General features: G+C 46.6%; 1 protein-coding gene across 7 annotated transcripts in view; it reads right to left on the reverse strand.

The window, feature by feature from the left end:
• BMAL1 (basic helix-loop-helix ARNT like 1) overlaps positions 1 to 26,707 on the reverse strand; it is a 107,987-nt gene that overhangs the window by 77,413 nt on the left and 3,867 nt on the right. For 2 of the 7 annotated variants that reach the window (XM_061440739.1, XM_061440743.1), the window contains exon 1: positions 1,622 to 9,070. The exons of the other annotated variants lie outside the window; for them this stretch is intronic. The gene's annotated coding sequence lies outside the window, so the exon portion shown is untranslated. Of the gene's footprint in view, positions 1 to 1,621; positions 9,071 to 26,707 lie in introns of those variants that run through there. 7 annotated transcript variants of the gene reach the window in all.

The following is a 26,707-nucleotide window of genomic DNA, read 5'->3' on the forward strand; positions in this document are numbered from 1 at the left end:
CCATCTATTTCATGACTGGCAGTCCTGATATATCTCCTATTATCTGAGTCCTTAAAGAAAAGATACTTCTTAAAAGGAGAAAAATATAATTAATCAACTTACTTTCCCAGTTAGGATACCACAAGAAGCCATTAACATTCACATTTCTTAAGAATTCATAAGAAAGACATGTTGAGTCTGTCACCAATTCATAACTCGTTTCCAAAGAGAAAGTTAGCCTTCTGGAGAACAGCTGTTACCCGCTCGGTGCTGGTGGTGAGTCCTCCTGAAGCCCCCTTCACTCACCATGCCCTGTCTGCCTGATTGTCTCCTCCAGACTCTCTCTCTCTCCTTGGCGTACCTGATGCTGTGGCTGGAGGTGAAGTCCAAATGAAATAAGAATTGAAGGACTGGAAGTAGCTCAGGTCCTATCTGTTCTCCTCAGAACAACAGCAGCAGCCTCTCAACCAGTCTCCCCAGATCTACCCATTGATGGTTTAGCCGCAAGTCGGGTCCAGCTCTTTGGGGACCCCACTGGCTGATTTTCAACCACAACCTCATATAGTGATAATTTTAAGAAAACCTAAATTTGATCAAGTCCCCTGCTTTATAACTTTCCAAAGAGCTCCTGGGCTTCCCAGGTAACACTAGTGGTAAAGAATTCACTTGCCAATGCAGGAGACATAGGAGCCACGGGTTCAATCCCTGGGTTGGAAAGAACCCCTGGAGGAGGAAATGGCAACCCACTCCAGTATTCTTGCTAGAAGAATCCCATGGACAGAGGAGTTACAGTCCACGGGGTCACCAAGAGTAGGACATGACTGAACGTCTAAGCACACACACAGAGTTCCTACATTGCCATGTGATAAATTCTTCAAAATATATTACAACAAACCATAGTAAATACTCTTTTTTTTATCTTCCCTAGATACTTTTATTCTGCTTTCTTCTTAAAAAGGTCTTGCTTGACCCAGTGGGGGCGGGGGGCGGGCAGGGTGATCTATCCAGCTCAGATTAGAGCAGTCTTCGCCCCCCAACAGCCAGTTGTGCTGTAGCGCTCCCAAAGGCCAAGCACATCACCCAAGCTGGGCCATCCAGAGCCGTTCTCTAGAACTGATATATGAACGCAGAGAAAGGAGTTCTCCCTTCACTGGAATTGCTATACTGAGGCTATCAGCAGCGGTGCCTCCCCAGGGAGGGAGGCCTGTCTGCAGTAGGAAAGGCTGATGCTAACGCACAATGAACCGGAGGCGCCAGATGGATCACCAGCAGTGTCAGCTCCTATTCCAGAACCTCCTGCTTTTGTGAACTCCTACAGCATCCAGCATCCTTCCCAGTTATGGAACCAGTAACTACCCACTCATGCCTCTACGAGCTGGAGTCCCAACAGGCCCCCTAGGATGTTTCCTCTATCTGTGCCTTTCTCCACATTGGTTCCTCTGCCCAGAACGTGAGCTCCCTGGGTTTTTACACAGCAGCCAGGCTTCCTCTGTGAAGTCAGCCCTGAAGGCAAGCACAGCAAGTCCAGTCTTACTGACATGCTCTAAAAGGCCTAGCATATACCCACTGGGTTACACTCACACCCCTCCCCTGCCTTCCCAATCTCCTAGCTAGTTGCCCAAGCTAGAAATCTCAGACTCACCTGGTCTTCTCAGACTTCCTCAAGGCCCACGTGGACTCCCCCTTCTTCTTTCTGCCCCATGTCTGCTGTCACAGTCCAGAACCTCATCCTCTCCTCCCTGAGCTCAGGTACCAGCCTCCTGGTCTCTCTGCCCCTCCCCTTCCCTATCCCTCCACACTGTGGCAGAGATGAACTTCCAAGAGCCCTTCTACCACCTACAGAGTCAAAACCCTGATGTAAAGGCCCTTCACGTACTGGCTTCCACCCAATCCTCTAGTTTCTCCAACCACTTCCACTTCAGGAGGATGAAGAAGACACACTTTCCCCATCCTTCTGTGTACAACGAAAACTCCTGCACGGGACACACAAAGCGAATGCGAGAAGACTCTGAAGGCAGAGTGAAGAAGGCAGTCCAGCGAGGGGCCTCAGGCCTGGAGGAAGGACACTGTGGCAGTGGCAGTTGGAATGGAAGAGCCTGGAGATGCCAACAAGCACAGACCAAAAAGGATCCAACGAAAGCTTGCTGCCTGCAGCAAGACAGACAACTTTTAGATAATAACTGCGCTATATCAGCCAACACCACAGAATAGCCCATGGTCCCACCCATGCCCATACAACGAAGGGCAAATGACATCTGAAAAAAACATTTACAGCTAACCACGCGCTTACTGGTGAAAAGACTGAATGCTGCCCCCAAGATCAGGAACAGACGATGCTGCCCACTCTTAGCACTCTCACTCAACCAACTGCTCCAAGTCCCAGCCAGCACCAGAGGCCACAAAAGCAAATAAAACAGACCGGAAAGGAAGAAATAAAACCGTCATCTCTATTTGAAGATGATATGACTGTCCAGATAGAAAATCCTGAGGAATATAACCAAAAAAGAAAAAAAAAAAAATGCCTACGACCAATGAGTGAGTTTAGCAACGATGAAGGATACAAAATAAAAACAAAAATTCAACTGTTTTCCTGTATACTAGCAATGAACATGTGCACACTGAAATTAAAAATATAGTATCATTTACAATCACTAAAAAAAAAAAGAAAGGAATACTTGGGTGTAAATATAATTTCTTGCAGCAAATCATTCTAGTCTACTCTGCCGGGAGGGCAGGAACAGTATATATTTGTTTCCCTCTCCAATGAAACCAAAATACTGAGCCAGTGCCCAGCACCTAGAAGACAGGCAATATTTGTTGCCACAGCTCATACTCTGCTCTGTTTAAGATAGACTTTCTTTCCCTTTATGCTCCTAGTGGGAGCATCGTCCACTAAAAAATTCCCTCTCTCATTTCTGCCTTGGCAGGTCATGATTGCCAAGAACCAGGGAAGCTGTTTCTGCTCCCACTCCAAAACAGTTATATTCTTACATTACACAGCATGGATTGGAAATGGCTTCTGCAGGCTCCTCTCTATCACGCAGAGGGAAATTGGGCGCCTTCCACATCAGCCTGAGGGAGGGGCCCTGAGGCTCAGCCCGAAGACCCCCGGTAATGACATGAGACCCCTGACAGTGCTGTCCCCTCCGGACTCTGTGCTGAGAGGAACCACAGATGTTCCCCCAGTCGCGCTGTCTAAAAGCTCATTGTGAAAAAGAACTGCCTATCTGTGCTGAAGGAAGTACTGTGGAGAAGAAGAGGCTATGAGAGATAGGTCAGGCCCAGAGGGTGTCTGGATACCTTTTTCCAAAAACTCTTCCCCTCTTTTTACTTCTAAGGGTTGAAAGTTGAGTCTAATAGTCATTAAGCAAAAGCCACAATCTCAGAACCATCCTGAGTCCTCTCTTTCGGTCCCACCCCACCACCCATTCTACAGCAAAACCTGTTCTACCTTCAGAACAGAGCTCAAATCCAACCACTTCCCAGCATCTCCACCACCACCTCCTCCACTCGGGACCTAGCTGCTCTCATCACTCACTGGATAATGCCAACAGACTCAACTTCTCTCCCTGAGTCCTCCTTCAACACAGCACAGTGAGCCTTTCAAGATATGACTCAGATCATGCCATTCCTCTTTCAAAACGCTGAAGTCCCTGTCACTCACAAAGCAACCAGGTCCTGACAATGACCTTGGTGGCCGGGCCCCCTTACTTCTCTGCCCTCACTTTCCACCACGTCTTCACCTTCTCCTCACTCCACCCCAGCCACTCTGTCCACCTTTACCCGCTGTTCCCAAGCCTGACTGTCTTCCCCAGTTAAACCCATGACCAACTTCTTCACCTCATTCACTCTACACTATACTAGGAGCTTATCCATCTTTGCGAGCCTGTCAGACTCCTCTGTTCACAAGATTTTTCAGCCCTCTAGGCTTCTCTGTTCATGGGATTTTTCAGGAAAGAATATTGGAGTGGGTTGCCATTTTCCTCCTCCGGGGATCTTCCCAAGCCAGGGATCAAACCCACATCTTCTGTGTCTCCTGCATTACAGGTGGATTCTTTACCTGCTGAGCCATCAGGGAAGCCCACATTCTATGAGTTCACCAAAATCCATTTCCTTTTACTTGTAAGCACATGGCTGGACTACATTTCCCAGCTTCCCTTGCAGTCAGGAGTACACATGTGACTGAGTTCTGAGTATGAGGGATGCAAGGCGTCTTCCACACTGGCCTGTAAAAACGTCCCCAAAGTCCTCTCTCTTTTTCAGCTGAATGGAAAGGAATCTGAGGGCCTTGACAGAGACACAAGATAGAAGGAGTATGGGTCCCTCAACACCCATCAGGAAGGATGCCTGCTAACCAGGAGCAGCCCCACTGGAACTTTTCTCTATGAGAAATAAAAGTTTTCTTGAGTTGACACACTGAGATTCGGGATGTCTGTTTGCTATCTGAACTAACTGTCTCCTTCTCAATGAGGCCTTCGATTACTCTATTTAAAATCCTCCCAACGCTTCTTAGCTGACCACCTTACTTTGTTTTTCCCCAGAGTCCTTATTACCATACAACATACTGTATATTTTGGTTTTTGTTCCCCTATCTCTCCAAATACGAATGTAAGCTAAAGGCAGGAATTTTTGCTTTTCTTTTCCCCTTGTTGTATCCCCTGGGTCTAGAATAGTGCTTGGCAAGTTGTAACAACAATCCTGTGTGGTTGAATGAATGAATAAATGAATGAATGGGACTACATGGGCTCCAAGGTCAGAAAGACCTGGGTGGAGGCCTGCTCTGCCATTTACTGTGTGACCTGGGGCAAGTTACTCTCCCTCTGCAAGACTCATTTTCTTCATCTGTAAAATGGGAGGAAGTAACAGTACTTTCTTTATAGAGACTGGAAATAATTAAGATCATGAATATAAATCTTTTAGTGCAGTGCCTAGAAATAGCTCAGGCTCCATAAATGCTAATTACCAACATTGTCAACTCAAGGCCAGAGGACAAGACTGGGTGTCAGGCCCTGAGAGGAAGGAACTGAACAGATATTTACATGCACAAAGTCTTCTAGAAGAAATTGTGGCAAACACCTAGGTAGTGAGATTCAAGAGCTGCCTGAAAGTTCTCAGTAAACTGCAAACGATCAGAAAAACATGACAACTGGTGTCAGGGGTGATGAAAAATGTGTGTCGAGTCTGCAGAAAAGCATTGCTCTGGAGAGAGCACTACCCCAGTGATGAGAGATCACTCTGTGCCTTTTAAGAAACAATTTTCACAGCAAAGCTTGAGAAGAGAGAGGCCTCTTGCATCATGAGGACAAGGTAATAAGGCTATAAAAATGGAACTCAAATAAACCACACACAGAGCCCACATGGGCCCAATTTTCCAGGAAAAACAGCGATTGCTGCAGCATTCAGATGAGGCAGTCACACTTATGCGTGAGCATAGCAAATAGCTTTCAGAAATCATTAGGCTGCAGAAAAGCCACTGGGTTTGCCAAATTAGCCGTGCCAGCTCTCACCTGCCCTCTCTGTCACGACTGCCTCTCTCTACCAATAAGAAGATACAGGCAATGATACCCAGTGCCTGCACTTGCTTCGCCATCTTCAGAATACAGAGCCTCCTTGGAGCGAACAGCACTGTGTCAGGAGAGCCCGGGCTGACACTCCTGTGTCTGCAGCCTGGCCGACCCCTCCACACAGGCCCTCTAGGCTTTCTGGTTGGCTCAGACATGCCCTCAGATCTCACCTCCTGGAACTCTCTGCCTTGTTGACAAACCCCTCCTTGAAGCTCCTTCTTCCTGAGGCTCCGTCCACAGCTCTCACCAAACTCCCCCGAACCCACCACCATGATCCCTTTCATGTCCATCTCTGGCCCCTCTCCCACGTCTGCATCTCTAAACATTGGTACCCCAAGCCTCTAAAATATGGTGTCTACCCACCTGTCTAATTCATGTATGTTCTTCCTCTATATGGGAGGCAGGACAGCCTTCTGGTTAGAAGCAGATATTCTGGAGCCAGACCAACTGGGTCTGGTCTCAGTTGTATAACACTATGGTCTTAGGAAGTTAATAAACTGTTTTATGTCTATCCATTCATCTGTAAAATGGAGATGATTATAAAAGACCTCATTTGGGTCACTGCAGGGATTAAATGAGCTAATAGAGAGAGAAAGTTCTTAGAACCATGCCTCACACCTGATACACTCCATAATGTGCTGGCAATGACTGCTATTACACGAGCCACTGTTTAAGCCAAACCCCAAACATATACCCTGTCCTTCTGCCTCAGTTTCCTCTACTCAGGCCTTTTATCTTCGCTGGATATGTCCAGGCACTATTTCAGCCAGTCCTTAGGGTGCTGGCAGGAGTAACCACTCTTAAACACCTTTCTGTAACCCCCCACCCCAGCTTTCCAATGAGATGGAATACCTCCTTTCTCTAACAGGGTCGGGCTGACTTCTCCCAGAGCCCTCTTCTTAATCTCTCTTGAGTAATCATTAATTTTATTTTAGTTTTTTAAAATTTTTATTTATTTCTGGCTGAGATGGGTCTCTTGCTGGCACGTGGGTTTTCTCTAGTTGTGGCAACCAGGGGCTACTACTCTCCAGTTGCGGTGAGCAGGCTTCTCATTGCAGTGGCTTTTCCTGTTGCAAAGCATGGGCCCTAGAGCACAGGGTGGGTAGTTGTGGCACACGGCTTAGTTGCCCTGAGGCATGTGGAATCTTCCCCAGCCAGGGATCGAACCTGTGTCTCCTGCATCAGCAGGTGGATTCTTAACACCTGAACCACCAGGGAAGTCTGAGCAGTCATTAATTTTAGACTTGTCTTACCATCCCACTCCCAGTTCATAAGCTCCTCAGAAACAGGGGTGCATTGGGTTTTTTTCTTCCCAAGTTTTTATCCCCTGTAACTTTATTCACTGTAAAGACTCAGTCAACATTTGCTGGATTATGTTGAAATGCAAAGTCTGGAGCCTGGGTCTATATAACAATCAACAGAGACCAAATCAACAACAGATCAGCAGGACGGAGGAAGCCTTCCCCATCACCCCAATACAGATGTCAAGTTACAAAGAATACGAGGGACCAAGTGAGTGACATCTGTTTCTCTGTTTCATTCTAGCCATTTACTGCTGCTGCTGCTAAGTCGCTTGAGTCGTGTCCGACTCTGTGCGACCCCACAGAGGGAAGCCCACCAGGCTCCACCATCCCTGGGATTCTCCAGGCAGGAACACTGGAGTGGGTTGCCATTTCCTTCTCCAATGCATGAAAGTGAAAAGTGAAAGTGAAGTCGCTCAGCTGTGTCCAACTCTTAGCGACTCCATGGACTACAGCCTACCAGGCTCCTCCATCCATGGGATTTTCCAGGCAAGAGTGGCCAACAAAAAGCCAAAACCTTTTCAGGAAGTTGGCAATCTGCTTCCACTGCGAAGAAGACAGGCTCACTCTGTCTTAGGCAGACATGGTTTCTGCCTCAAAAATCCTATTCACTTTTTCTTGTTTTAGGCTATTTCTCTAAAACATCCTCAAGAAGAGATCATTGTTTATTTTGTTATTGTTTTAAACAAAATGCCAAAGATACACGGACACATAATTCCTCAATTTTCTACAGGCAGATTACTCCTTAAGAGGATGTATGGGGCTCACCTCCATAAGAACAAACAAGCCATGTATTACTTGTAAATACACAGCCTTTTCCTTACGTCCAATCTCACATTACCGTTACCCTGCTTCTTCAATCATGGAAAACACGACAAAGACCTTTCTAGCATTTAAAGTAAAATTTGAATATATTCTCAGGATATTCTTCTTGGAAAAAAAAAAATCTGATTCTTTATCTAATCTTGGGCCATCGCCATTAGCTAGATAAATGCCAACCTAATGAAACGATTCTGTAATATACAAAGATGGCTTAATGCAGCATTAGCGGAAAGAGCAAAAATTAGAAGTAATCAAAATGCCCCATAACAAACTCATGGCTTAATGAAGGCATTCCCTTAATAGAATATTACACAGCCATCTTAAAGAAGCATGTTGGAATGAGGGAGCCATGTGGAAAAAGGCTGAAAGTATTGTCTTAAGAGGAAATGGGATGCTAAGTGTAGGATGTGTGTTCTTGCCACTAAGGTTGCCCCAGCTGGGCAGACAAGGCCCAGAGTTTGAAGTCAGAAGCAAGGAAAGTTAAGGGAAGGCTAAGAGAAAATCTCAGTTAACAGGGCCAGTGGGGCTGGTGGTAAGATGAGAAGCTTGTGCATGGGGCAGGATCCCTGCTAAGGAGTAGAGAACAGACGAGGGGAAAGGTGCCCCAAAGCCAAAGTTATTTCAGGATTCCATCCCAAAGCACACGAGGGGAATGGGAACGGGAACCCTTCCATTGCAGAATGAATCAATCCCTGGGTGAGAGAACAAGTTTCAAAGCCCTAAGATGCTTAAAGTCAAGCCTTGGCCTTTCCACGGGGCTCCCACCAGAAGGCTCAGCCCTTTCCAATCCTCTGAGGCTAATCCTGCCCCAAGGCAGGAGGGATTTAAGGGGCTCTAGCCTAGAACCCAGGGATTTAGCTTGTTTGCTGATAGCCTGGCAGATAAAGAAATTGAGCCCCCTGAGAACAAGTATCTTAGCCAAGGCCACACAGAGAGTTAGGGGCTGAGCTGACACTTGAATCTAAGCCTGCCTGTCTCTGGGTTTATAGCTCTTCCGCAGAGCAACTTGGTGCCAGACAACTGACAAGTCAGACCAACTGGCCCTGCACGATGACAAAGAAGCAATGGACTATGACCAGGTGAGCCAACCAGATCAGGGCAGGAAGGCCCCAGGACACCAACAACAGCCCCCAAAGAGGGATATGAAGAGGCCCTCAGGGGCCACACTGTGGAAAGGCCAAGGCTTCAGGGGTTTCAAAGTTGTTCTCTCAGGCAGGGATTGATTCATTCTGCAATGGAAGGGTTCGATTCCCCTTGCCCGCTTTGGGATGGAATTCCTGAAGTGACACCTTGGCTTTGGGGTGCCTTTCCCATCTTCCATTCTCTACTCCTCAGCAGGCCCCTGCCCCGTGCCCAGGCTTCTCCTCTTCCTACCACCAGCCCCTCTGGCCCTGTTAATTGAGATTTTCTTACTTTGCCCCCTCCTGTACCCCAGCCCATGCCAAACCCCTGCCTCTAACCCCTCAGCCTCCTGCACTTTGTTGGTTCAGCTGAAGCTCACTGCCCTGTGGGTATCACTGCTGGTCCCTGAAGCCATGACCTCCAGCACTGCTGTGCCACCTTGTGGGTCCCACAGGACCATCTCTGGACACGAGAAAGACTCCAGAGCTCCCCTCCACAGCTCCCATCCCCCTTGACTCCTACCCCTACCTCCACTAGAATCCCCAATCTGAACATCTCCTGCCAATACAAGAGACCAAACTCCCTGCCTAGCATGTAAGGTCTCCCTCGTGGAGCCCAAACCACCTACCTGACCAGGGCTCCTAAGGCACCCACTCCCTTCCCCAGGTTAAGCAGGGGCTCGTTCCTTACGCCACCTTCAGAAGGCATGCTCCCCTTGCCACCCAAATGCCCCTAAGCACCAGCTGAAGCTTTCTCTCATTTTTTTCTTCCAAATACACTGATCTTCACGGAAAGAACCCAACCCTTTGGGGTCTAAGTAGCCAAAGAGCCAGGATCTCAAATATGGAACAAGCAGCTCATCCTGACACTGTTATCCAAAGGGCTATGCACAGGAGGGCCTTCTCTCCCCAGATCTACTTGCAACACACCATCAGAGAGTCCGTCATTTAAGCAATTGTCAAATTCTCCCTTGACCTCTCTCCTTGGGAACAGATCGTTAGGCAGTGATGCTGGAGCCAGGACAGCTGGTAAGGATCTTGGCATATTCAAGAGCATCCCACTTGCAGTAAGCACTTCCTGAGCTCCTATTCTGTGCCAAATGGCAGGCAAAGGGCACAAAGACACAAATTCAGACACACTAGCGTTGCAGGAATTCAAAGTCAAACAAGGAAAGGAGTGAGATAAGCCCCACTAATGCAGCATGACAAATGCCACCCAGAGAGAGAAGGCACAGAGGGAAGAAAAGCAAGGAAGAGAGGCAGCAAGATTCAGTTCAGCCGAGAAAGGGGTGGGGAAGGGCTCACAGAGAGCCGAACGTGAGCTGGTCCCTGAGGGGTAATCAACAAGAAACACAACAGCCGTCCCCACGTACTGGGTGCTGACTGTAAGCTGAGCGCTGCGCCAGACACTTCACTTGCTCTGTCGCAAACTCACTCGTTCATTTAGGACCAGACTACCTGTCAGGCTCTAATTTAGGCACTCCAGATAAATACAAAATAAACACAATTTGCGGCCCTCAGAACCTAGATCCTGTTGAAAAAAGACAGACAATAAACCAGATAAGTAAAATGTGTTATATGTTAGATGGTGATAAGAGCTAAGAGGAAAAAGAAAGCAAAAAAGGGAAAAGGGAAACATGGGGGTGGGGCAGTATGCTGGGTGGTACAACTTTACACAGGGTGTCATTAGAGAAAAGACCTGGAGAAGCTGAATGAACAGCCAAAGGGGTATCTAGGGAAGAGCATTTGGGTCACAGGGGTGCTCACTGGCAAGAGCTTGGACAGGAAGCATGTTTGGTGTGTCTGAAGAACAGCAAGGGCTCCAGAATGGCTGGAGAGAAGCGAGAGAGGGGCAGGCAGGATCGAGGTGGACAGCTACACATGTTGTGCACTGCACGACTCAAGAAGGCGCAACTCACACGCACCACAGTGCGTCATGCAGAACCCAGTCTGCTCAAATCCTCACCAGGCCCTGGGGTGGGAGATGAGGTGAGAGAAGTACTAGGAAGCCCTGTGGGCCAGGAGAAGGCTTTTCCTCTGAGTGAGATAGGAAGCCGCTGTCAAGAGGGCTCTGAGCCTGAGGCATGACCTGAGCTGATCTCCTCTTCTTGGGATCATGGGCCAAGAGTACAGTCAGGAGGCAGGCTGGAAGCAGGAGACTGCTTGGGAGGCTACTTGTAATAAACACACTCAACTATGTATCTCACATCCTCACAATCCCGTGAGGCCGGTGCAATGCTCACTCTTTCACAGATGAAGAGATTAGGCTCCAGAGAGATCTGGTCACTAGCCCAAGGTTCTGGCCTAGGCAGTGGCAGACTGGCCAGGAGTGGGAAGTAGGGGATGAGAACATTCCAGGGGGAGTGAATAGCATCAGCCATGGAACAGGAGACTGGCAGGGCTGGCATACTTGGGGAAGGACAGGCTCATGGTCTGGGGAAGGTTGAGGCAGGGCTGGCACATTGGGGCAAATAGCCAGGGCAGCTAGTGAGGCCTGTCTGTGCCCTGGCCACTCCCACACGGCTGCCTACCAGCAGTGTCCAAGCCAGCACCGTTGCCCAAACCAGAACCACCACCGCCCAACCCATCTCCCTCTCCACGCCTGTCATCCCTACCTCAGTCTACAGACAATCAGAAGAGTCCTTGAACAACAGAGATTAGATACTAGTTTCTTGCTCTCAGCACTCCAGCGGCTTCCCATTGTGCCAGGCGACCAGTAGACCCTCAGTTGATGTCGAATGAAGGGATGACTCCCTCATCCCTGCAGCCTCATCCAGGCCTGGCCCTGGAAGATGGAGGACCCCTTCCTCCTCCCTCTTCAGCAGGTGTGGCCAGTGAGACCCTATTAATCCATCAAAATGCAAGAGGAGATGGCAGCCATTCGGACCACCTGGGGGCAGCTTTGAGATTCAACTTTTTAAAATAATATTGCTTACTTCAGAGCAAACTGGAGGCACTTTACCACACTGTGGCCAAGGAGAAAGAGGTCTGCAGATATGCCCGGGCTGGAAAGACTATAAGAGGTGCCTTGTCCCTGAGTCCCCAGCGCTCTGGACAACATTCTCCGTGTGGATGATGTCTAAGAGCTGTGTGAGCAGGACAGAATCGCAGGCACTAGGCAGGTAGTGAAAGGCTTTCCTCCCCAAGACTGTGAACTCAAGGGGTGGAGCCAATGACTGTATTCTTTCCTGGAGGCCTAATACAGTGGATCCAGCGCTATCTCAGAAACTAGGGAAAATTATGAAGCTAAGGCTTAAACAAAACTTTACAAAATGTGAGCCAGCCAGGCCTCCTGAGGCTCAACTCACTGCAAAGCCCTTTGTGATGAGTAGAAGGAGATACATAAACATACACACATGCATGTATGTGGGTCTATTTTTAAAGGAATGGTAACAACACCAAAAGAATGAGAATAGTAACAAGCTCTCCCCCACCCACCCACCCACCCAGGAAAACTGAATTTAGCAACAAAGAGCCTCCCAAGGAGGCCCTGGTAGGAGTGTTAGCTAAGCACTGCATGAATGACTTGTTTCTCTGGTTAAACGGCACCACTGTGGGTGGGAGAGGGTGGGGGGTGCACTGGAAGCCAAGTGAGTCCCCAGACCCCTTCAGAAGGCAGATAACCTCCTGGTTTTCTGTACTGCATCAAACAGGCATGAGAAAAGCTTCAAAGGCTTTGTTCTTTGTGCAGGAAGATGGGAGAAGTAGGGTCAGAAAAGCAGTCCTAACGTCTGTGGAGGAACGAGGCTGAGTCTCCACGGGGGTGAGGGACCTGTGTGTCCCGGTTTTCAAAAGGAGGGGACACAAAGAGCAGGACGAATGGCTGAGTCCTACCCTGACAGAGAAATCAAATACAAAAGACGACTCAACAAGGATGTTCAGGAAAACTGTTTTCACTTGCCCACCTCCAAGCATTTCTGGGCAGCCTAAGACCAAGTGTGTAGTGAGGCGGAAAGGTCCTGCGAGAGTTGGTCATCAAGAGTTTCAGAAAGGGTAACAACGGCTCAGTGAATTCTTCCAAATGCATGCAAAGGTCAGACTCAGCTGTTAGCAAAAGGACTGGGGGTGGCTGGATGATGGGGAAACCCAGTGAAGTTAATTGAAACCAGTTTCCTGAAGGTAATAGCCCAATGTCCCACTGAAGGGACAACGAGAAGCTGGTCCTCATTCCAAGTTGAGAATTATGGAGAAAATGTAAGCCTGTCTTTAGACAAAAGTTCGGGCATGCATAAATCTAGACTCCTGTGTGCAAACTGGCTCATCACTGTTCAGAAAGGATGGACATGCACTTGGGTAATCCAGACAATGGAAAGGGGAGGGGCAAAAGAGCCAGCCCCTAGTTCATGCCTTCAACTTTTGCTTCCTCCACCTGTGGACGCTGGCTGGCCCAGGCTGACAGAATGGGAGAAGCAGCTCAGAGGTCTCTGTCATCTCCTCCTTCTGCACCAGTAAGAACTGAGGATGCAGAAAGAGGCTGGCCTTGGAAGCATCCCAACACCAGACCTTCCTGCTCTACTACAAATGGGGGCACCTCCGGGGCTGTACTTACAATCTGTAATTATCTTTATCACTTATTTCTCTGTGAACTGTTTCTCCCACCCGAATGAAAGCTTCAGGGACAGAGGCCAGGTATGCCTTGCTCATCACTGTGCCCCCAGCCAGCATCTACAGCAGTGGCTACCACACTGCAGGACCGTAGCTGAATACACGGCTTGGGGACTGCCTGGCTTCAAACACCAAGCACTCATCTCGAAGAGCTGAGGCTGAACCTGTCCTGCCAGGAGTGAGCTAAGTGCTGGATGGACCACTTAGTGCCTCCCCCAAAGCTCTCAGCTAGCTCAGGGCCCCTACTCCGCCCTGGCCGTCCTGACTCATCCTCCCCACTGCACTCCAGGAGCACGGCTCAGACCATGCACCTGAGCCACGAGGAGAAAGAGGAAGCTGCTACAGGGAAAAGAATAACAATCACTCTTTAAAAACGGTGGTGGAAAGAAGCCACAACCAAATCTACAAAGTCACGAGCAGATGGAGGGGACGCTAGAAACGGAAGGGTCCTGAGAGAACACAGGACAGGGCTGCTCAATCCCAGAGTAATAGCCTCAGAGGTACCTGAGGCACACAGGAGTATAGGACAGGAAAAAAAAACAAAACACACAGCGAGTGGGAAACCTGCAAAATTCATCTCCTTTGATGACCATAATAAAGGCCAGCTAATTCAAGGCACATCATGAAAAATGCCGGGCTAGATGAGTTACAAGCTGGAATCATGACCACTTTACTCAGGACATCTTGCCTAACACATTATAAACACTTAGCTTTGTATGTTAATTTCCAGAAGGAAAACATCCTCTTTATAACAAGTTCCTAAATGCCTCAGTCAGAAAATAAGCTGGATAGGTCTGCATTAATTTGATTTGGCTGGAGAGTATTAATTTGTGGGACTAATTTTTAACTGGCCCTTTATGACTATAAAAGTAATGCATGCTCATTGTTGAAAAATAGGAAACTGCAGAGAAGATGATGAGAATAAAAATTACCTATAATTCCACAAGATGAGAGCCACTGTTAACACTCTGGTGTATTTCCCTCCTTCTATGAATGAAATTTTAACACAGTTGAGGGCATACTGTGAATACAATTTCAATTCCTGACTTTTGCCAGTAAAGTTCATTAAAAATACTTCATTGGGTTCCAAGAAAGAAGTCCACCCTTAGTGAATATACAAATTAAATAACACAATGAATAAAAGTTATTCATTTGTGAAGTTAAAAAAAAAAAGCAAAACTGATTATTTCATTGAGTCCCCATTTCCTTACTAGCAAAGGAAAAAAAAAAATCATGATTGTTAAGATCGTGATTTTAACAATGGCCCATAAGACAGAAACATTAAATTCATCTTTATATCCTCTTACCTATACCATATTTTCAAGAAATGTTTTTTTAAAGCCACACATTTTTTCAAATCAACAGAAGAATTTTATAACTGGATCTTATTATTATGAAGCAAAAAATCAAGTTTTAGTGGTGTTGGTAAAGTTTTATCTTCCAATCTGCAGGTGAACTAAACCATTTAAAAATGATCAGTTCACATTCATGGACCGTGACATCAAATGAAAGTCTTATCTCCAGTTTTGCCATATTCTGTGACCTAAACTGTGGAGTAAACAAATCACCCTGCAAAGGACATATTATGTGTCATACGCTTCCCGGTTGGGAGCTGTCCTACTGTCTGCCTGCATCCTGGTGAGGAACCTGGTTTTACATGTAGGTCCAAGGTCTTGGCCAGTGGAGAGTAGAAGAACTGTTCCACCTAGCAGAGAAGACCGTCCAAGCTCAGGAGCTCTGTAGCACAATGCATTTTTTCCACCTCTCATACTAGTTCACACCTCATTGAACAAATGTGTCCATGCCAGGCACTGGGCTGGATGCTAGGGACACAAAGGTGAATAACACAGATGCTGTGCCCACTGCCATGGAGCTGCAGTTCGCAGAGCACTTCCGCGTCCATCATCCTCACCCTAAGCCTGGGAGATAGAAAGGTCACCACTACTGTTCCCATATTCTAGACGGATAAACTGAACATTCACTGGATTATTTTATCCCAGGTTATGACACGGAAGAGCTATACTCAAATCCAGGGTTTCTGACTCCTCATCCAGGGCTCTTTCTGCTGGTGAATTTCTTTACTGTCAACTGAAGTCTTCTAAATTACTCATACTCCCTGCAGCACCTGGGTTCTACCTGGCTGCCCAGTTTCTGAGCAATGCGTTCCCCTGATCACTAAATGGCTGTGTGTATCCTGGTTTCTGGGAGTCTTCTTAGATTCTGACTCTGGACTCGGGTACCTTCCCAGCTTTCCTGGTACGAGCTGCAGACCCCATTCGCTCCTTCCCACCCTGTAGCACACTGCTAGCCTCCTCCATTGTTCAGTCTCCTTTCTACCCGAAAAGTAGATTTTGCTGTACTCCTGAGAGCTCCCTCAGCTTCCTTTGCAGGTAAATGTAGCCATATGACTAAGTTCTGGCCACTGGGATAAAAGAACGAGCGACTTCCAGGTCTTGCCCTTAAGATGACTGCATGTATGACTCCTTGATCCTCTTCCCCTGGGAGATGGTACAAAGCAAGGCTTCCACCGTCAGCGACCAAGTGGAAGGCACGCACTGAAGGCAGTGGGACTGGATCACTATCTACTCTAAACTGGCGTATGTGAAAGAAGCCAGCTTCCACCCAAATTCAGCCAACGTGCCTGTGGATCTCCCTAAGACAGGAATGTGCTCTGTGTCCCAATCGATACAAAAAGCTTAAGTGAAATCAGTTCTACATTCTCTTGGCAAAGCCCTTTGTCTCTGATGAAATACCTTAAAGGGGATGTTCAAAACTGTGTGGTAAGTATTGCATTCAGGTTTATTTCATGGAAAACCTTTCAAAAAGGAAATTACTTCAAATGAAATTATCTCAAAGATGACTTATGTTCAGGTCACAGGAAAATCGAGAGGGCCCAGAAAAACAAACCTGCCTCCTGTAGTAACAGGAGGGGAGAGATCTCTAAGTGATAACACAACCAGTCCTCTCTCCTAAAGCAGTTCACTCCATTCCTAGAAAAGGCACAGAGAGCTGAAATCACGTGAATCAAGACTCATTTCTCCATGGAAACAATGTGATAATGAGAGCGTGTGTTCCCAACCAAGAACTCACTGGTCAACTTTGTAAAGAAATTATGTAAACTCCACGTTTTATCATCTCTTAAAGCCTTGGGACTTCTAAAGCTAGAAGAGCTGATGGTCCAATAATACACCACAGAAGATCTATGTGTGTTCCGTACCACTGAAAGTAGGTGCAAATCAATTAAACCAAACACAACAACCAATCACATGACTATCTACTTATTTGGATTCAGTAACAGCATAGTGTGCAACACAACATGCTATGCTATGCTAAGTTGCTTCAGTCGTGTCTGACTCTGTGTGACCCCATAGACGGCAGCCCATCAGGCTCCCCCATCCCTGGGATTCTCCAGGCCAGAACACTGGAGTGGGTTGCCATTTCCTTCTCCAATGTATGAAAGTGAAAAGTGAAAGTCAAGTCGCTCAGTCGTGTCCGACCCTCAGCAACCCCATGGACTGCAGCCTTCCAGGCTCCTCCATCCATGGGATTTTCCAGGCAAGAGTACTGGAGTGGGGTGCCATTGCCTTCTCCGCAACACAACATACTTCACCCTAATAATTCCTGCTGGCCTCTGAATATAGTAAATCAGAACATTTAAGAATGTCTCCAACAGAGTAAGTGAAGAGGAACTTGGGAAGAGAGTAGAAGTTGTCAGAAAAGTGGTGTTTAAGCCTGACTCTGCCATTGACTAACTTCGGGACCCTGGACAGTAGTTTAAGTTCTTTATATATTTCCAGTATGCAAAACGAGACTTTGTAACACCTCTCCTTGTAAGGTTGTGGTTAAGACTAGACAAGACAACAGAGGTAAAAACTGCTTTGTAAATCACACATGAGAGGTGCATGGCATTGTTATCAGGACCATGACTTCAAGACAGGCTTTCGTAAGGAGATCTTGATGGGCATCAACATGAAAATGCAGCAGGCTACCAACCACCCTGTCACTTTCTGAGAAACTGACCCAGAGCAATTGTTTCATCATTCTTCTCTTCCCCCAAACCCCCCACCCCCACCACCACCACTTGCACTAGCCAGCAATAGTTAGTCAATCCGGCGCATTCATCTTTGGCATCCTTTGCTCACGAACCACAGGGCAGTCGGCAAGAGCTGCCAGATGCCAGCCATGGGCTGTGAAGGAGGGAGAGCCGTGGTGAGCCAGAGTCACTATCAACCAAAAATGCCTTCCAAAGACCCACTGTGCTGTCAGAAATCTCAAAACCAGATTTAGGAAGCATTTTAGGGTCCCAGGAAAAGAGAGGAAGAAGATTGCAGCAGGTAAGAGGGAGATTGTTCTGAGTTTGAATCTTGGCTTTTCCACTCACTGGACCATCAGAGGCACTGGATCTTAGTCTTCCTAACTAGAAAGCGGGAATCCACCTGACAGGGCTATTGTGAGTATTAAATGAGAAAAGTCATGTGAGCCCTTAGCGTAGTTCTCGGCAGAGGGTAAATACTCAGAGGTTAAGTATGCTATCACTATTATTATGAATAATAAATACATCATGCAATACTAACAAAAATTAAGATTCGGCAAATCTCCAATCCTTCATGTCAAGACTGCCACAAGCTTTGTAACCAAGTATCATCAGGGCAGCATGCTGGCTCACTCATTAAGTTTCCAAAGTAATCAAGGTTCTTCTGGATTTCTGCCTATTGACCCAGGACAGGTGAAATATCTAAGAATGCCCAACTGGCCAGCTGGCTGGATCCTGACACTGGTTTTTCCAGTTCACAGCAGCCCATCACTAACCTGAGTGGTGTGCACAGAGGAGTACAGATTAACTAGCATGTCTGGCCTAACTTTTCTATCCACGCCCAGGCTAGTTCCCCTGTTTCTAAGGGTGAAATATACCATTATCTTTGAAATATGGCCCTACCCAGCAAAGTGAGGCTAGTCAGCACCCATCTGGTGGACAGCGCCGCATCCCTAAACACACCCTGGAGGCAGGAGAACTTCTGTGCCCTCCAGGCTCTGCCTGAAAGGCTGGTACACCTTCACTGTTAAAACCACAACTTCTGCCCCCTACAACCAGGGAGCAAGTTTACAGCTCTTATCTTACTCCAGCATTAGAACCACACTGTAAGGGGCTGGATATGAATTTATACCTGTTCCACAGATAAGGAATTAGTCACAGCTAGAGACATTAAGTTTCTGGCTTAGGCTATCCAGTGCTTCCCTGGTGGCTCAGGGGTAAAGAACCCGCCTGCCAATGCAGGAGATGCAGGTTTGATACCTGAGTCAGAAAGATCCCCTGGAGAAGGAAATGACAACTCTCTGCAGTATTCTTGCCTGGGAAATCCCATAGAGGAGCCTGGAGAGATATAGTCCATGGGGTTGCAAAAGAGTCGGACACGACTTAGTGACTAAATAACAACAATCTGATGCTTAGGTGTTGGAAGCAGCCTAGAATGCAGGTTATCCCATTTCTAATCAGGGAACCTTCCTGGCAAATGTGGGTATTTGTTTTTAAACATCTGACTTCCATAATGGTGCTTTGCTTCTCGAGAAGTCATTAACCAAGGTGTCACGGTCACAATACACTGCAGATTCACATACTTGAAAGCCACTCACACAGGCAGATGTTCCCCACACTCTAAATTCTAAAGGGCGGCTGAAAACAGCCATGCCGATTAACATAATTGACAATTAATTCCCAGTTCTGGCTCCACTCAGCTGAATCTCTGTCTGGATTCAGCTAGTAGCCTCCCATCCCGTCTCTGCTGCAGTCAGTCCCTCTGCTCCAATCCAACTGGAACACTCACACTGGATTCATGTTTATGCGTACGTTGCTTCAGTCGTGTCCGATGCTTTGTGACCCTATGGACTGTAGCCCACCAGGTGTTTCTGTCCGTGGTATCCTCCAGGCAAGAATACTGGAGTGGGTTGCCATCTCCTCCTCCAGGGGATCTTCCCGACCCAGGGATCGAACCCACATCTCTTACATCTCCTGCATTGGCAGGCGGGCTTTTTACCATAGCGCCACCTGAGAAGAATAATTTCACATCACTAAAAACCCTAATCATAATGAAACCACCTCACTGGTTCTCTACCAGTCTCTACCTCACTAGGTAAACGGTGACTTGCCATTTAAGGTTGCTGAGTTTCTTCTACAAAATGAAGGAGTAGACTACAGTCTTGTCCACTTACAGCTCGTGACTCTAAAACTCCCAACCAAACCCAAATCCTGCATCTGGAGGACGGTGGGAGACAGAGGCTTCCACTGGTCACACGTCTCTATGGCCTAGTTTTTAATCCTGGATCTGCTGCTTCTTAGCTATGTGACCTTAGGACGGTTACTAGATCACTCTGTGCCTCACTTTCCTCATCTCTGAAATGATGCTAATAATAGTATCTCCTTCATGGGCTCTTGTAGGCATTAGATCAGATAATATATATGAAGTATGAAGGACATCATAAGAACTCTCGATGTGTTAGTAATTATTGTCGTCTGAAATGAAAAACCCTCCATTCCACGCAAGTCTGTGTCCGTGAATACAAACTGGTCATCCCTACCTCGGTGCTTTTGATATGCTATGTTCCCACCTACCTAGTCCCTGGAAACACCTGTGCTACGCTTTTCTGTGAATCTCAATTCTACACATCCTTAAAAGTCTGGATTTGATCACTTCCACAAAGCTTCCTCCCTACCACAGCAATTCAAAAAGAGCTTTCTAGTCTCTGAAATCCTGTAGCAATTACAGATCATCTATATTGGCATTGTATGTGGCCTTGGATTATCCTCTATATGCAGATAAAACTGCAGGCTCCTTGGCCATAACTATTTCTGTTCTTCCTCTGGGTCTAGCATTGTGCCTGGTATATGGCCCTTCAGATACCTCTCAATTGAATAAAGAAATGTATAGTACTACACCCAAAGAAATACACAGGAAGTTTTCTTTAGTTGATGTGGCTCAGCTATTGATTTTCTGTACTTTGGAGCCAATTAAAGATAACGTAAAGATGAACATCAGCAGGGCAGGGACAACCACGGCCAGGTAAGTCCTGATCATCAATAAAAGATACTGATATCTGGCCACCCTGAAGAATAAGAAAAATACAGATGGCAAAAGGAAAGGGAAATCTAAAATCCAAAGTACCTGGCAAGACCAAGCACATAAGCCTATACTATCAGACAAGGTGGGAAAGTTGAGGTTTTCCCAAGCTGAACTCACTCAATCAGCAGCTATTTATCGAGTGGTTACTCTATGCAGACACTTTCTTAGAGGCTTGGGGATACAGCAGAGAACAAAACAGACAAAATTCCTGCCAGTATTCCAGGATTCAAGGAGGAAGGCTGGGTATAACACTACCCTCTAGCTCCTAAGTGAAATCCACACAGAGCAATAACTTCTTGCACCAACTCCTCTTGCTATGCCTTCAAGCAAGGGAAAAAGAAAAAAATGGAACATACCATTCACAAGTAACCAAGCAGACGCAGTGCTCAAAGTGCACTGTCACTGCCAATGAGGCTCCCCTCGTTCCAGAATCTACTGGGGAAGCTCATCATATAGCCCTCTGCACCCTAAGATAGCTGAACTCTAAGCCTCTTATACCCTAGGTCCCAGATGAGCCCTCACACTAGCATTTGCTTAAATATCAAACCTCTCAAATAGCAAATACCGCTCTTGAGGCCAAAAACAAGACTTAGAGGTGGGAGAGGAGGAAGGGAGGGGTGGCAGGTAAAGAACTGGGTAGTTTTCACCATGGTAAAACCTGAGGCTCTTCTCCTTCAGAGCAGAAACCTCTTCTATCATCTGAAGCCTTGAAAAAATTTTTTTTTCTTCCAGCAAGATACTGAAAATAGCTTTGCATTTAACATTTAAAATTGTTTTTGATCCCACACTCCTTCAGCTCTGCTCTCTCCTGCAAACTCGTTCCATTCCCTAAGGGCACTTGTAAGTCTATTTCAAAAGCAACAAACCAGAGTCACCATTTTTATCCCTAAGAGTTAAAAAGAAAAAACGATTTACATAATTATAGGGAAGATAAGTCGACCAGGAACACAGGAATCTTATCTGGACTGAAAGTTCTAGGACAGAATTTCTTTCAACTGGTCAGGAGAGAGAGCAGATCAAAGTCAAGGTTCATACTGAAGGCATTAACTGTTGAGCACTACGCATGGGAACTTATTGAGTTCCTCATTATTTTGTATTCCACTTGATTCTTCAATAAGAAACTGGAGGTCGCTATTCGAGGGCAGGTGTGAACAATGCAGTGTATGTATGTTTTCCTGTTACATTGAGAAAACAGGATTTTATAGCCAAGACCTGAGAAATCAAAGTTCACTGAGGGCAACTTCACTCAGGAAGCCAGTTGTTGGGCCGAGACTGGAGCCCAGGTCTCTCCCAACTTCCAGCCCACAGTTTCCCATTTCTCACACCACTGTCTCATTTATAACACAAGAAATGAAATCCTAAAGGCACAAAAGTAAAAAAACAAACAAACAAAACACAAAAAAAGCCCTTTTATAAAGCTTTTCAGACTAGAAAAATTGTAGGAGAAGTGACTGAGTTCAATGAGTCGCATGAATGCTAAGAGTAAATGACCTTTAATGCTATATAAATGGGGGTCTGGCTTTGGAAGGCTTAATTAATGCTGATAATGCTTTAGCACTAAATAGTATGGTTTCAGTTATTATAGAATCAGCATTAAAAGGCTTTTATGGGCTTGCTTGGGAACTAAACCACCATTTAGTTCACTTTTTTCCACAGAAAAATTTATCCCAAGTTTCCATCAACTGCCTTATAAATGAACTTTTGGAATAAAACCTGTTTTTAAGATGGCTATGCATGTAAAACAGAGTTCTGAAGTCTGAAGCTCTGCACTAGATGTAATTAAAACAGTTAACAGTGATAAATGCTAAGAGTATATTTATGAGAAAATTCATCAAACCCTTAATTTGTTTACATGCATGCAATATAATGTTTTATTAAAAGCCTCTGAACAGAATACGGTCAACTGCTATTTATACAATGTATAACCAAGGGCAAATGCTCCCATTGTGAATGCAAGTATTTACAGGGCCTTTTAGCACTGGGCTAAGGACTGCTGTGGTTGTTGTTTAGTTAATAAGTCGTGTCCAGCTCTTTGCTACCCCATGGGTTGCAGCCCACCAGGCTCTTCTGTCTATGGAATTCTCCAGGCAAAAATACTGGAGCGGGCTGCCATTTTCTTCTCCAGGGGATCTTTCCAACCCAGGGATCGAACCTGCACCTCCTGCATTGGCAGATGGATTCTTTACCACTGAACCACCAGGGAAGCCTGGGCTGAGGATTAGAGGGAGGACAAAACATCTATCCTCAAGGAATTCATCATCCAGTTTCACTGGCCTGTACTTTCCTCAAAAACAATCAAGCTGCTTCTAATCTCAGGGCCTTGGTACTGGTTGTTCCCTCTTCTTGAGATACTTTACCCATATCTTCCTTCAGCTGAGCTCTAACGTCACCTCTTCACCCAAGGACCCAGCTACAGCAAGCTTCTTCATCATCACTGCTGTTTTACCCTCTGTGGTTGCTTACCCAGCATCTATCACTACAAGGAGGTAACATGCTTAGGTATTTTCGATCTGTCTCCTCCCCCTAGGATTCTGTTTTGTTCACTGCTTTATCTTCTATGCCTGAAACATTGCTATGCACATGGTAGGCATCCAAGAAACTTCACTGCATGAGTGAGTATAGGTGCAGGGTGGGAAAGTAAGGACAAGATGATTATTCATGAAACAACTAAAAAGTGAGAGCACTGGCCATTCTGATTGAAAGTGATATGATCAATATGCTAATTATGTAGTACTAATGCTTCTGAATGAATGGCTGGCAATCAAAAGTAAAAAAGAAAGAAAGAGCAAATGCGACAAATATCATCAGAGGAGGCTTCACAAAGAAGAGAGAATCAAGGCAAGCTGGGGTAGAGAAGAGAGGCCTCTCTAGTCAAGGGAGAATCCAAGAGAAGACAGACAGCAGGAGAGAGTAGGGCACAGGGTGGCCTGGGCAGGGACAAGCAGAACTGAATTGGCAACCTGCTCGGGCGGGAGTGGAGGTGGAGGATGAGGGGCGGGGCTGGTGAGGGGGAGCGGGCAGACTCTGCAGAGCCTGGAGAACCGGACACAGGGGTGTCGACCACAGGCCACTGGCAGCAGGGCTGCTCTTGGGAGGCAAAGTTGGATACATCATGTGGGAGGAACTGAAGGAAGCAGAGAGTAGAGAAAAAAATTGGTTAGAGGATGACCTTGATGGTCTGAACAGGAGGGGGACAAAAAGAACCCCTCCCCTCTGCTTAGACATCAGAGAGATGCAAGTGAGCAAGGAGCACTCCCCCAGTTTAAAAAAAAAAAAAAAAACAGACAACTTCCAGAGTATTTCCCAGTAGCATTCCATGGCAGATTTGGGTCAAGTTCCCAAACGTCCTGTCTATACTTGGAGCATTCAAGAAGGGGAAGAGAGGTTCAAAATGATAACTCTGAGGGCAGGGCATGTCTTTCCACGCCTTTCACATCTGAGATTAATTACCTTCAGTAAGCCTGTGTTTACTGTCTTTTTATTCTTTGGGGAAAAAAGTAGTATATAACTTCACTGTGCAGTATATATTTGAACATTATATAACACATTTTTATGTAACAGGTTCTTGACATAAAACAACATTTTCCTTACTATCTAAATGTATTCGGGGAACAACTGGCATTAAAGAAATCTATCTATATATACGTACACATTAAGGCTGTGGACATCTGTCTTTGGGGTAAGGCGCTGGGAAGAGGAGGGGAAGGTGAGAGACTTTACAAAAGTTCTCCTCCCAGTGATGGCCACGTCAGGGGGCAGTGGGTAATGAGTTCTGTTCATCTCTCACAAGCTGCCTGAGGAGGGGCTGACTGAACCACGTAAGGCCCATGTCAGGGCAATGCCACAGAGAGGCAGGGGGGAAGCAGGAGACACAGAAATGCACAACAGAACGTAAGGAGCATGCCCACAAGCCCCTGTAAGTGCCCCTCGGGTAATATCCAAATGTGCACCCCTTGTGCCCTACCTCAGAGGACTCCAGTCCTGTTTAAGAGGAGGCACGTGCCACGTTTGTCAACAAGAAGTGAAAGTGAAAAGTGAAAGTGTTAGTTGCTCTGTCATGTTTGACTCTTTACAGTCCCACAGACTGTAGCCTGCTGGGCTCTTCTGTCCATGGGATTTCCCAGGCAAGAATACTGGAGTGGGTTGCCATACTCTCCTCTAGGGGATCTTCCCGACCCAGGGATCAAACCCAGGTCTCCTCCCTTGCCAGCAGATTCTTTACCATGTGAGCCACCAAGAAAGCCCATCAACAATAAGACCGGTTACCAATTATCGAGGGCCTGCTTGGCTTGACACTGATCAAATCCTAAGGTTCGTCCCAGAAGGCATCCACCACCGCGTTTAGAGAGCAGACTGTCCCTCCCCCTCCCCCTGCCACAAATCCAGCCCGGGCCCCATCCCAGCTGGGCAGTGCACAAAACCACCTCACTTGTAAAATAAGGATAATCGCTCTACCTACCTCATGGGGTTATTACGAGGATTGAACAAGTTAATAAACATAAGGTGACTAACATATCTGCTGGCACTCAGAGAATGTTCAATAAACATTAGCTGCTGTTATCATCCTTATTATTATTTCTATTTTGCAAATGAGGTAAATCAGACTCAAAGAAGCTAACTAATTTGCCCAGGTCACACATTTCAAACAGCAGTTGAACACATAAACACTTGTAAATGTTTTACTTAGCATATGTACAAAATCTAATGGGTAGAGTATTAACCAGAATATTAAATTAGACAGACCATCCATCCCCTTCTTTAACCAGGCTGGCTAAACATGAGTTTATCCTATTTAAAAGGACAGCATGTACTAATGTAAAAATCATTTCCCATCATATGCCAGCACTCCACGTTCTCCTGAAGCAAAGATGACTAAAGCTTATTCAATTTCACCTCCACAACTGTAGGTCCCCAACTCAATCCTTCCTTCCACTTGGACTTAGTTACTCATGGCCACGTCCACTAGTGCCCGTTTCACTCCCTCATCTCACAGCCCACCTCTCCACAGGTGGACCTCCTTCCCTCCTGTGCGTAGTCCCGGAGTGCCTACCCCACCCCATCTCCTCCTCCTCCTCAAGATCATTCACTGGGATTGGACAAATATGTCCTGAAGCTCCCTGTGCCTCTAATTTGGGGAAACCAAGATTAGTGCCCCAAAAGTGATTGGCCTGGAACCTGCAGGTAAGATATTCCCAGAGGCAGCCCAACACGATATGGGATGCAGCAGTACCTAAAATAATTAGTGCTAGCTAGGTCAAGGGCTGGGGAGACACTGCTGCCCAGCAAGAGAGGAGGAAAAACAAAATGAAGCATAGCTCCAGGAGGACTAAGCATCTGAGCTGGAGCTTAAAAAGGAGGAGGATTTGGATGAGGGAAGGTTGAGGCACAGAACAGGCCGAAGGCTGGTCCAGGGAGCTGACAGTCCCGTGCTCACGGCCAGGCGGGCTGGGTATGGAAAGGGAAGAAGGAGCAGCAAAACTGATAGCTAATATCCATGAATGCTCACTATGATTCAGGAAGCGCTTTATGTATTTTTCATTCTTTAACTCATTGAATCCATACTGCACTCTGAGGTAAGGACTAGAAAGTGAAAGTGAAGTCTCAGTAGTGTCCGACTCTTTGCGACCCCATGGACTGCCAGGCTCCTCTGTCCATGGGATTTTCCAGGCAGGAATACTGGAATGGGTGACCATTTCCTTCTCCAGGGGATCTTCCTGACGCAGGGATTGGACCTGGGTCTCCAGCACTGCAGGCAGACTCTCTACCAGCTGAGCCACCAGGGAAGCCCAAGGACTACAGTAATTCCCATCTTACTGATGAGGACACCAAAACAGAGAGCAAAGCAACTTGACCACAAGTCATATAACCAGAAAGGATACAAAATCTGGCTCCAAAGTCTGCACTTTTAGCCACCCAACCAAAGTCCCTTTCAGGACAGCCTGATGGTGAAGGAGTACAGCTATCCTGAGGATGAATGAGACCATGTTTGCAAGTTGTTTGCAACCTGTTATGCCAAGGCCACCAATGCTGGCAACAGGCTGCAATTAATATCCATGATGGACCTGCTAGCAGCTAAAGCAGGAGAGACACATCAGGACAAGAAACGGGACCCAAGCCAACAAAGACAGTGTGAAGAGCAGAGACCTGGACAGACACCTACCTTTAGGGTGTGTAAGAAGAAAACCCAGAGGCTGAGAAGG

This window comes from Bos javanicus, chromosome 15 (genome assembly GCF_032452875.1).
Source record: "Bos javanicus breed banteng chromosome 15, ARS-OSU_banteng_1.0, whole genome shotgun sequence".
Classification (NCBI taxonomy): Eukaryota; Metazoa; Chordata; class Mammalia; order Artiodactyla; family Bovidae; genus Bos; species Bos javanicus.